Source organism: Littorina saxatilis, linkage group LG2 (assembly GCF_037325665.1).
Source record: "Littorina saxatilis isolate snail1 linkage group LG2, US_GU_Lsax_2.0, whole genome shotgun sequence".
Lineage (NCBI taxonomy): Eukaryota > Metazoa > Mollusca > Gastropoda > Littorinimorpha > Littorinidae > Littorina > Littorina saxatilis.
The window spans coordinates 45,005,034-45,014,502 of NC_090246.1; the positions used below are offsets into that span (position 1 = coordinate 45,005,034).

General features: G+C 40.9%; 1 protein-coding gene and 2 long non-coding RNA genes across 8 annotated transcripts in view; 1 reads left to right on the forward strand and 2 right to left on the reverse strand.

Moving 5' to 3' along the window:
• Nucleotides 1-9,469, reverse strand: part of LOC138955311 (netrin receptor UNC5C-like) — a 508,460-nt gene that overhangs the window by 270,325 nt on the left and 228,666 nt on the right. The gene's annotated exons all lie outside the window — the stretch shown is intronic.
• Nucleotides 155-1,590, reverse strand: LOC138959069 (uncharacterized). The gene is made up of 3 exons (XR_011453608.1): nucleotides 1,421-1,590; nucleotides 688-793; nucleotides 155-298 (listed from the first exon to the last, which is right to left on the reverse strand). It is a non-coding gene; the product is annotated as an uncharacterized lncRNA (long non-coding RNA).
• Nucleotides 3,869-6,674, forward strand: LOC138959071 (uncharacterized). The gene is made up of 2 exons (XR_011453610.1): nucleotides 3,869-4,270; nucleotides 4,542-6,674. It is a non-coding gene; the product is annotated as an uncharacterized lncRNA (long non-coding RNA).

Sequence of the window (9,469 nt, forward strand, 5' to 3'; positions counted from 1 at the left end):
GCTGCCCTGTCAGTGGTACTCAGCTTACAAAGAGGAGCAGACAACCTGAAGAAAGTTTGAGTGACGTCTTCAAATGCTTGCCATACTTCCCAAGCCTTCTGGTTATTGAAGAACGACATAGTGTCACAGCCTGTAAGGCTATGCAAAATGGGCAGACAGGGTGACTTCTCTTGGCCAATGGCTTTGGCAATGTGGCGATACACTTCACGAGCAGAAAAAACCGCAACACAGCTGGAATGAGAAGCAGACTGTCTGGCCTCCTCTACATCCATGGTGCAGGAAATCAGCCTGGGGTACCCTTCACACAGATGAAAAGTGAAATTTTTATTTGAATGTATTTGAATAATGTTTACTATCTCAGAGAGTCGGTCAAAGCCGGGGTAGCAAGCCTTCACACAACAGACCAAAATGAAAGAAAATGTTATTTCATGAATTCGTATAATTCTTACTGTTTCAGGTTTAAAAAAAACACACACACACAGTTTCCAGTGACCCAACTGATTCTGGAATCTTTCTGACCGCTACATTTATTCGCTTCAAACAGTCGCTAACAGAATGTTGACCATAGTGAGGGTACGTACGTTAAACCCATCAAATTCACAGAGGTCGCTTACAAATGATGTGCAAACATGTTCCAATTAATACAAATAAAAAAATCTTACTGTTAAGATGTATTTGGTAACAAACCTTGATACAGTAGTACTAGTGAAATCAGCTCCCTTCTGTGGCACCGGAATAAATGCAGAACGCTTGTTCCCAGGAACCGGCATGTGGTGTAACTCTTGTATATATCCTGTAAAAATAAAATTCACACCAATGCACGGTCAACTTAGAATAAGCAAAAGGATGAGAAACAAGCAACAAACCAAAATTGTAAAACTCAAAGAGCGGTACCTCTTCATTTTTCAAAACCACTTATCTCATTTGATTAGCATACACTGTATTAGTGTATGCTTTTGTCTGTTACCTACCGTCTTTGAAAGTTTGATCACAACACTGTAAAGAAATGGGGAGTGGAGTGTTTTTATCTCCAGCTGGTCATCCTACTATCTGGCCTACCCTCACTCAGTTTTTGACTCTACCCCTCCCCAGCTCAGCCGTTTAGAGACTTATGGAAGTCCACAACGTAGGCAGGACTAATCATTTATCATACCATGAACAATCTCTTTCTCCTCGCCTTTTATTCAAAGTTCGTTTAATCTGTTTAAAATCACCAGCGTGGCGATCATGATTTCCTTACTTGTAATCAACAGATAGATCTAGATCTATCAGCATCACAATCCAGCTAATGAGCTATTGCAAGATTAAACAAAGTCTCTGCATTTCAGCGCTTCACCCGATGAATAACAGACCCCAGGGGAGAATTAAACAGTAAAATGATGTGACATTGGTGAATGGATGCGTATTCTTGAAAACTTACCTTCAGAAACGTTGTTTTCGCTCAAATCAAAACACGCAATGTTGCGGAGGCCGCCATCTTGAATTTTCATGCTGCGGATATATAAAATTCTAAAAACGATCAAATTAAATACCAGAACACAAAAATACCCATAAGAGTATTTATGTCATGCATGTGTTATCAGCAGACAACTTCTGGTGCATGGTAAACCATTGAATTTTACATTTGCTGAGTTGGGAATATTTACTGCTGAGCGCTTTTGGTACGAATTTCGTCTGCTGTAAATGCAGCCTTTTATTCCCTATCAAAAACAAAAAAACCGATTTCTGAAGTGGCTCTGTATCTGAAATCCCTTAAATAATTATAAAGAACAATATCACAAAGTATGATGTTTGTTGCAAGATGTGAATGATTTATGAGTGCGTCTGCAACATACGAGCCCCACTATCCCTTGTGATCAACATGACAAGCCGTATGTGTTTGGTTTAAACATAAGTTTATTTTAACAAAGGTTACAATCATGACATGTATATACAAAGTTCACAGAAACAGCAACAAGCTAGAAGCTTTTAGTGGTGTTCCTGCATGACAGTACAACATATAAGGCGGTAACGGCTGAACAATTTGTCTCAATAAACCAAATCTATTGATAACGTAATAAACGTTGCATAATGATTATAAAGAAAGACAGTAAAAGGAAGGAAGGAGGGAAAGAAGATGAATAAAAGAAGAGGGATGGGTAGGAGATGTGCAGAAGTTAAAGTTGTTGTCCGGCTTGTAGAGCATTTATTCTGGTTTGCCCAAAGCGGCCTGAACGTTCAATGAACGAGTGTACCGGTGGAAAAAAATGTTCCTGTTCAAATCTAAAGAATACTGTCTGTCTTCGTTTAAAAGGTGGGGGAGGTGAATTATGTGATTAGGGAGGGTATGTATAGTTTCTTGACGTGCTTCGCGATCATTTGGACAATCGAATATGAAGTGTTTTACGGATTCGGACGGGAATCCGCAGTCACAAGATGCATCTGTAGCAACGTGACGTCTCACTAGATCGTTATTAAGATCACTTATATATAACCTGAGCTTACAGTGAATTATTTGTGACATGCGATCTCCAGAATAAAAATAACACGGCGGACTTAAATCGTTTTTTGACAAAAAGTGCTTGAATTCACTTAGGGAGTCACTAAGTTTTATATAGTCTGGTAAAGAATTCCAGAGTTGTGTAGTAGATGGGAGAAATGAGTTTCTGTATAATTCAGTTTTAAATGATGGAACTTTCCTGTCTAGAGGTCTGCGCCGGTGATATGGGTTGTTAGTTGATATCAATGGTGGCAATATCGCAAATAAGTAGTTTGGCACCTTGCGGTGAACGATCTTGTGAAATAATATCAATTTAGGGGAAGGGCTCCTAATATGGACCGGCTCCTAATATGGACCACCTCTTGATCTGACAAACTAACAGCGCTAGAGCGCTAAAAACAATTTCATTCGCTGTATTCACCCTCTCTGGATAACTTGCACATGTCAAAACAGTTGCAGAAACACAAACCTCAGTTTCTTGTAAAATTGTGCCACCGAAGTTTAAAGGGATGTAATCTGGATTTCTTTTCCTGCTTATATTCAGAAGTTGTGTTTTACTTTGATTAAATTTAACTTTCCACTGTCTAGCCCACTGGTTGATTTTATCAAGATCTGAGTTAAAAATATCTGTTCGCATCTGAGAATTTTCCAGGCTTAAATACATACTTGTATCGTCGGCAAACAGTTTAATAATGGATTCAACGTTATCAACTATGTCGTTAATGTAAACAAGAAAAAGGAGAGGTCCTAGGATAGAGCCTTGTGGAACGCCCGTTTGCACAGGCAAGTAGCTAGACATACTTCCTTTAAGCACCACTGCTTGTGTTCGATCAGTTAAATAATTTTGCAACCAATTAAACATCTGACCTCGAATCCCTAGTGCAAATAACTTTCTCAGGAGACCTTTGTGCCAGACTCTGTCAAATGCTTTGGAAATGTCGAAAAAGATTGCCTGGACAGTAATGCTGTCGTCGAGTGACTTGCAAAAGTCGTTATAAAGGCATGTTAACTGGTACACAGTGGAGTCACCGGGAATAAAACCAGACTGGGAAGGTGTAATTATGTTATTCGATACAAAATAATCAAACACATGTTTCACGTATGTGTGTGAGTGTGTGTGCTCGTGCTCTCAACTAAAACAGAAGTCAAACTAGCAATCGTTAAAAACCCAGTCAGTCCGACCAGCACTGCTATGTTCACACTATGCTCATGTGAAGTTACAGCGTGCCCGGTACACACGCCCTTATCGGTACATCATCGACTACGATTGTTCTCTGGACAAGCTGTTTAATGCATTTTGCGAGTATTTCTAGCTCTTCTGCGGTGCAGTAGGCCCTATACGTATAGACGATGAAGATGTCCACGATCTCAGGAGATGCGTGTGTGTTACGAAGCGGTTTACTCGTATCTGGGGTAATGTGTATTGTTGTAAATAGAATAGACTATAGCGATGGTCAGACATTGGAAAGGGCTATAGGCTGCATACCGTCGCGTTGACCGCAGTTGAACCTTTGTGTAACTGACAAGGTTTTTCACGTGCAAGTAATGCAGACGACAGCTCACTGGCAATGTCATAGCAAGAACGACTTTGTAAAATCAGTCGCCGTCAAGGAGCCAAGCTCGACTCATGTTTTTCGTAACACGTTAGCAGACGGGCTCCTGTTTTAGGTATCTGACTGAAGAAGGATGAAGACTGACGAACTTTCCCTATCAGTCTACGTGATATCTTCCATTTTCATATTCATGCCAGGCCGGCGACTGTACTAAATGTTGGCTTTACACTCTTTTGAGGTATGTTTGAAACCGGTTATATTTTCATGTCATGTTGTCGTATGTGAGAAGAGTGACTGGTTCTGTGTTTAACGTTATTGTGTAGACCTAAGCTATTGTGCTACACTGCTTAAACATGTGAGGGTTTTACGTAACGTTTTCTTGGTTTTAGAAAACAGGAATTAACGTGTAAATAATTATATTGGCTCATGCAGCTTAATATGTTGGACGAGTGAGTATTTTTATTGTGCGAGTGAAAGACAAGTTGATTAATGGACTATAAACTTTACAGTGTTCCAACTGGGGGGGTTTCATCGCCGGAGGCTGAACTGAACCAGTCAACTGCGGCTTGGTGTACATGACCATGGCATGGAGAGCTGGCAGGGTTCTACAGTTAGCCGCCGAGACGAACTGGAAGGATCAAGGACTACGTCAAGCAATGGTTGCGGTGTCGTGAGGACTGGTGCATCCTTGTCAGTCGTCTGAAGGACTTACAGCCATACCAACATCTTGAAAGCCGAAAGATGGCAGTAGGGTAACGTACAGTAGAATACCTATTCGTCTTACCTGTTAAGCTGCTTTGTTTGAGCCAAAAGGTGTCTGCGTCTTGGACTGTAGAGTTTCTTGCGGTGTTGTCGGCCTAGAGTACTGGTCGAAGCCCGGAAATGATTTTGTGATGTAAAAAGCTTTGTAAACTAATAATAATTAGTCTTGGCAGTGTCAAGATCCATTTAACACCAGGTTTTTGCGTGTGTGAGTGCGTGTGCGCTTGTGCCTTGTAAGCTACGGTAGCGGACAACTATTCAGATTACATTCAAGCTTGTAAACAAATACTAAATTTATAGAGTTGTGTAGAGGCATTTATGATTGTCTAAAAACCGGGCTATACCACTCCATAACATCTGGCGCAATAAGGGCTATACCACTCCATAACAAATGGCGCCCAATAAGGGACCATAACAAATGGCGCCCAATAGTGTTTGTTTGTTTGACCCTTTAGCAGTATTGTTTTCTATCTCAAGGCACGTGCGCTTACACGGGTGTGAATGATTGTTTTGTTTGTCCTGTTTATCCAGTAACATTCTCAGATTTGATTTGATTTTTGATTTGATGTGTTGACTGGCATATTCTTGCAAGGCCAAGGTCTTACTCGAGTTTCGTTCATGATAAATAACAGCTTCTGAACATGACTCCTGTATATAATTCTTTTGACTTTTTGGATAATCTCTGATCGAGATTCAGAAAATTTCATCGTTTTTTCAACAATTCATTTTCTTTTGAGGAAAGGGGGTGATGTTACGAAGCGGTTTACTCGTATTTGTGGTAATGTGTATTGTTGTAAATAGAATAGACTATAGCGATGGTCAGACATTGGAAAGGGCTATAGGCTGCATACCGTCGCGTTGACCGCAGTTGAACCTTTGTGTAACTGACAAGGTTTTTCACGTGCAAGTAATGCAGACGACAGCTCACTGGCAATGTCATAGCAAGAACGACTTTGTAAAATCAGTCGCCGTCAAGGAGCCAAGCTCGACTCATGTTTTTCGTAACACGTTAGCAGACGGGCTCCTGTTTTAGGTATCTGACTGAAGAAGGATGAAGACTGACGAACTTTCCCTATCAGTCTACGTGATATCTTCCATTTTCATATTCATGCCAGGCCGGCGACTGTACTAAATGTTGGCTTTACACTCTTTTGAGGTATGTTTGAAACCGGTTATATTTTCATGTCATGTTGTCGTATGTGAGAAGAGTGACTGGTTCTGTGTTTAACGTTATTGTGTAGACCTAAGCTATTGTGCTACACTGCTTAAACATGTGAGGGTTTTACGTAACGTTTTCTGGGTTTTAGAAAACAGGAATTAACGTGTAAATAATTATATTGGCTCATGCAGCTTAATATGTTGGACGAGTGAGTATTTTTATTGTGCGAGTGAAAGAAACTAAAGACAAGTTGATTTATGGACTATAAACTTTACAGTGTTTCCAACTGGGGGGTTTTCATCGCCGGAGGCTGAACTGAACCAGTCAACTGCGGCTTGGTGTACATGACCATGGCATGGAGAGCTGGCAGGGTTCTACAGTTAGCCGCCGAGACGAACTGGAAGGATCAAGGACTACGTCAAGCAATGGTTGCGGTGTCGTGAGGACTGGTGCATCCTTGTCAGTCGTCTGAAGGACTTACAGCCATACCAACATCTTGAAAGCCGAAAGATGGCAGTAGGGTAACGTACAGTAGAATACCTATTCGTCTTACCTGTTAAGCTGCTTTGTTTGAGCCAAAAGGTGTCTGCGTCTTGGACTGTAGAGTTTCTTGCGGTGTTGTCGGCCTAGAGTACTGGTCGAAGCCCGGAAATGATTTTGTGATGTAAAAAGCTTTGTAAACTAATAATAATTAGTCTTGGCAGTGTCAAGATCCATTTAACACCAGGTTTTTGCGTGTGTGAGTGCGTGTGCGCTTGTGCCTTGTAAGCTACGGTAGCGGACAACTATTCAGATTACATTCAAGCTTGTAAACAAATACTAAATTTATAGAGTTGTGTAGAGGCATTTATGATTGTCTAAAAACCGGGCTATACCACTCCATAACATCTGGCGCAATAAGGGCTATACCACTCCATAACAGTGTGTAACCACTAGGTATTCAGTCAAATCCGTGTAAGAGGCTTTCAATTGACGGGGACAACCAAGCCACCATTATGCACCGACTTGACATAGATCAACAGACGTGCATGCCTTTAGAATAAGGTATGTGCAGAGGTGCCTCATCTGAACACACAACTAAAGCTTGATGTTTCCGTCACACTTTGTCTTTTAGATCTTCATGGGATATACAGGTTACAACACTCGTGATTTTTAATATGGCTTGTATTTCAGTCAAGACCCAGCGGGAATATCAAAGGGACTCACTCGCCAGAGGCTCGCGAATCCCTTGATATTCATCCGCTGGCTCTTGACTGAAATATAAGCCATATATAAAACCACTCGTGTTGTAACCTCTATATATATACACACACACACACACACACACACACACACACACACACGCGCGCGCGCGCGCAAGCATGCACACACACACACACACACACACACACACACACACACACACACACACACACACACCCCAGTAGAATGGGGCACATACACATCGTTCTACGCATTACAAAGGGACAGTTAGGCATTGTTTAACAAAGCAAATATAACAGTGAAAAAATAAATGAAAATATAAACAGTCACAAGAAAACGTTTCACATTGTTACGTGACAGTGAGCCAATTGTCCGGTGCAGTTCAGTGATGATCGGGCTCAGTCGATCTGTGGGAGTGAAAGTGCACATGCAAGAGGAATTGTAAGTCCTGTTTGTAGCTAAAAATGCGTCTGTCACCTGAGAACAGGAGATGTGGCGAGCGGGAGAGTGATTCTATTACTCTTTTATACTCTTGTATACTCTTGACCCATGTTTTCACCGACTTCTCTGTAGCGTCTAGGATTATAGCCAATCACGTTTATCCGCTGACCGACACAAACCAGAACATAACCGATGTATATGTGTGTGTGTGTGTGTGTGTGTGTGTGTGTGTGTGTGTGTGTGTGTGTGTATGTGTGTATGTGTGTGTGTGTGTGTGTGTGTGTGTGTGAGAGAAAGAGGGAGAGGGGGGAGAGAGAGGATGAGAGACAGAGAAAGAGAGGAGACAGAGGATCCAGTGTCATGAAACTTGACCTGTACTTTATTTGTGACAGTGTTGAACTGGGACAAGCAACCTCCCCATTTCATTTGACGACGGTTTTCCTTACCAGCTGGACAAATTGACCAACGGCAGAAAGTCTGGATGTGTGACTAATCTATCAAATGATGACCACTGATATTACGAACATCTTAACGAACAGCGTTATATACCTATAAACTACAACACGGAAAAATACAGTTGTGTATTATGATAACCGACAATATCAAAAAGAACAAGTCGCGTAAGGCGAAAATACAACTAGCATCGTCAGTCCACCGCTCATGGCAAAGGCAGTGAAATTGACAAGAAGAGCGGGGTAGTAGTTGCGCTAAGAAGGATAGCACGCTGTTCTGTACCTCTCTTTGTTTTAACTTTCTGAGCGTGTTTTTAATCCAAACATATCATATCTATATGTTTTTGGAATCAGGAACCGACAAGGAATAAGATGAAAGTGTTTTTAAATTGATTTCGACAATTTAATTTTGATAATAATTTTTATATATTTAATTTTCAGAGCTTGTTTTTAATCCAAATATAACATATTTATATGTTTTTGGAATCAGAAAATGATGGAGAATAAGAAGAACGTAAATTTGGATCGTTTTATACATTTTTATTTTTTTTTACAATTTTCAGATTTTTAATGACCAAAGTCATTAATTAATTTTTAAGCCACCAAGCTGAAATGCAATACCGAAGTCCGAGCTTCGTCGAAGATTACTTGACCAAAATTTCAACCAATTTGGTTGAAAAATGAGGGCGTGACAGTGCCGCCTCAACTTTCACGAAAAGCCGGATATGACGTCATCAAAGACATTTATCAAAAAAATGAAAAAAACGTTCGGGGATTTCATACCCAGGAACTCTCATGTCAAATTTCATAAAGATCGGTCCATTAGTTTAGTCTGAATCGCTCTACACACACACACACAGACAGACACACACACACACACACGCACGCACATACACCACGACCCTCGTCTCGATTCCCCCCTCTACGTTAAAACATTGTAAAAACACAGACAACTGGAAAACGAAACAAGAAAAAGCATAAAGCATGGCGAAGCAAGACGTAAGAGGATATGAGGACAAAATATTACTTTCAAACTTAGAAACTAATCGGAACGACTACATTCAATGCCACTGACATCATTCGGTGGACTATATACCGGCACTCCAAAGTTAATTGAATTGCAAATGAACTTAGATGTAATCAATTGATTAGTCAACAACACTTGGGTGTGTATAATTGATTCTGTCAACGCACGAATGTAACACTGAACGTTTACTTGTTTGTTCAAGGTATACGCTGAACGTGTGACGCGTTAGAGGTCACGCTATAAAATTTCCAATATTGATCGTGCATGGATTTGATGAAAAGTCTGTTCTCTAGGCCAATAATTGTGACAGCCCATACCCCCCCACCCCCCCCCCCCCACACACACACACACAGAGACCTACCCTTCCTCGAAAAAAACCACCCAAAAAACAAA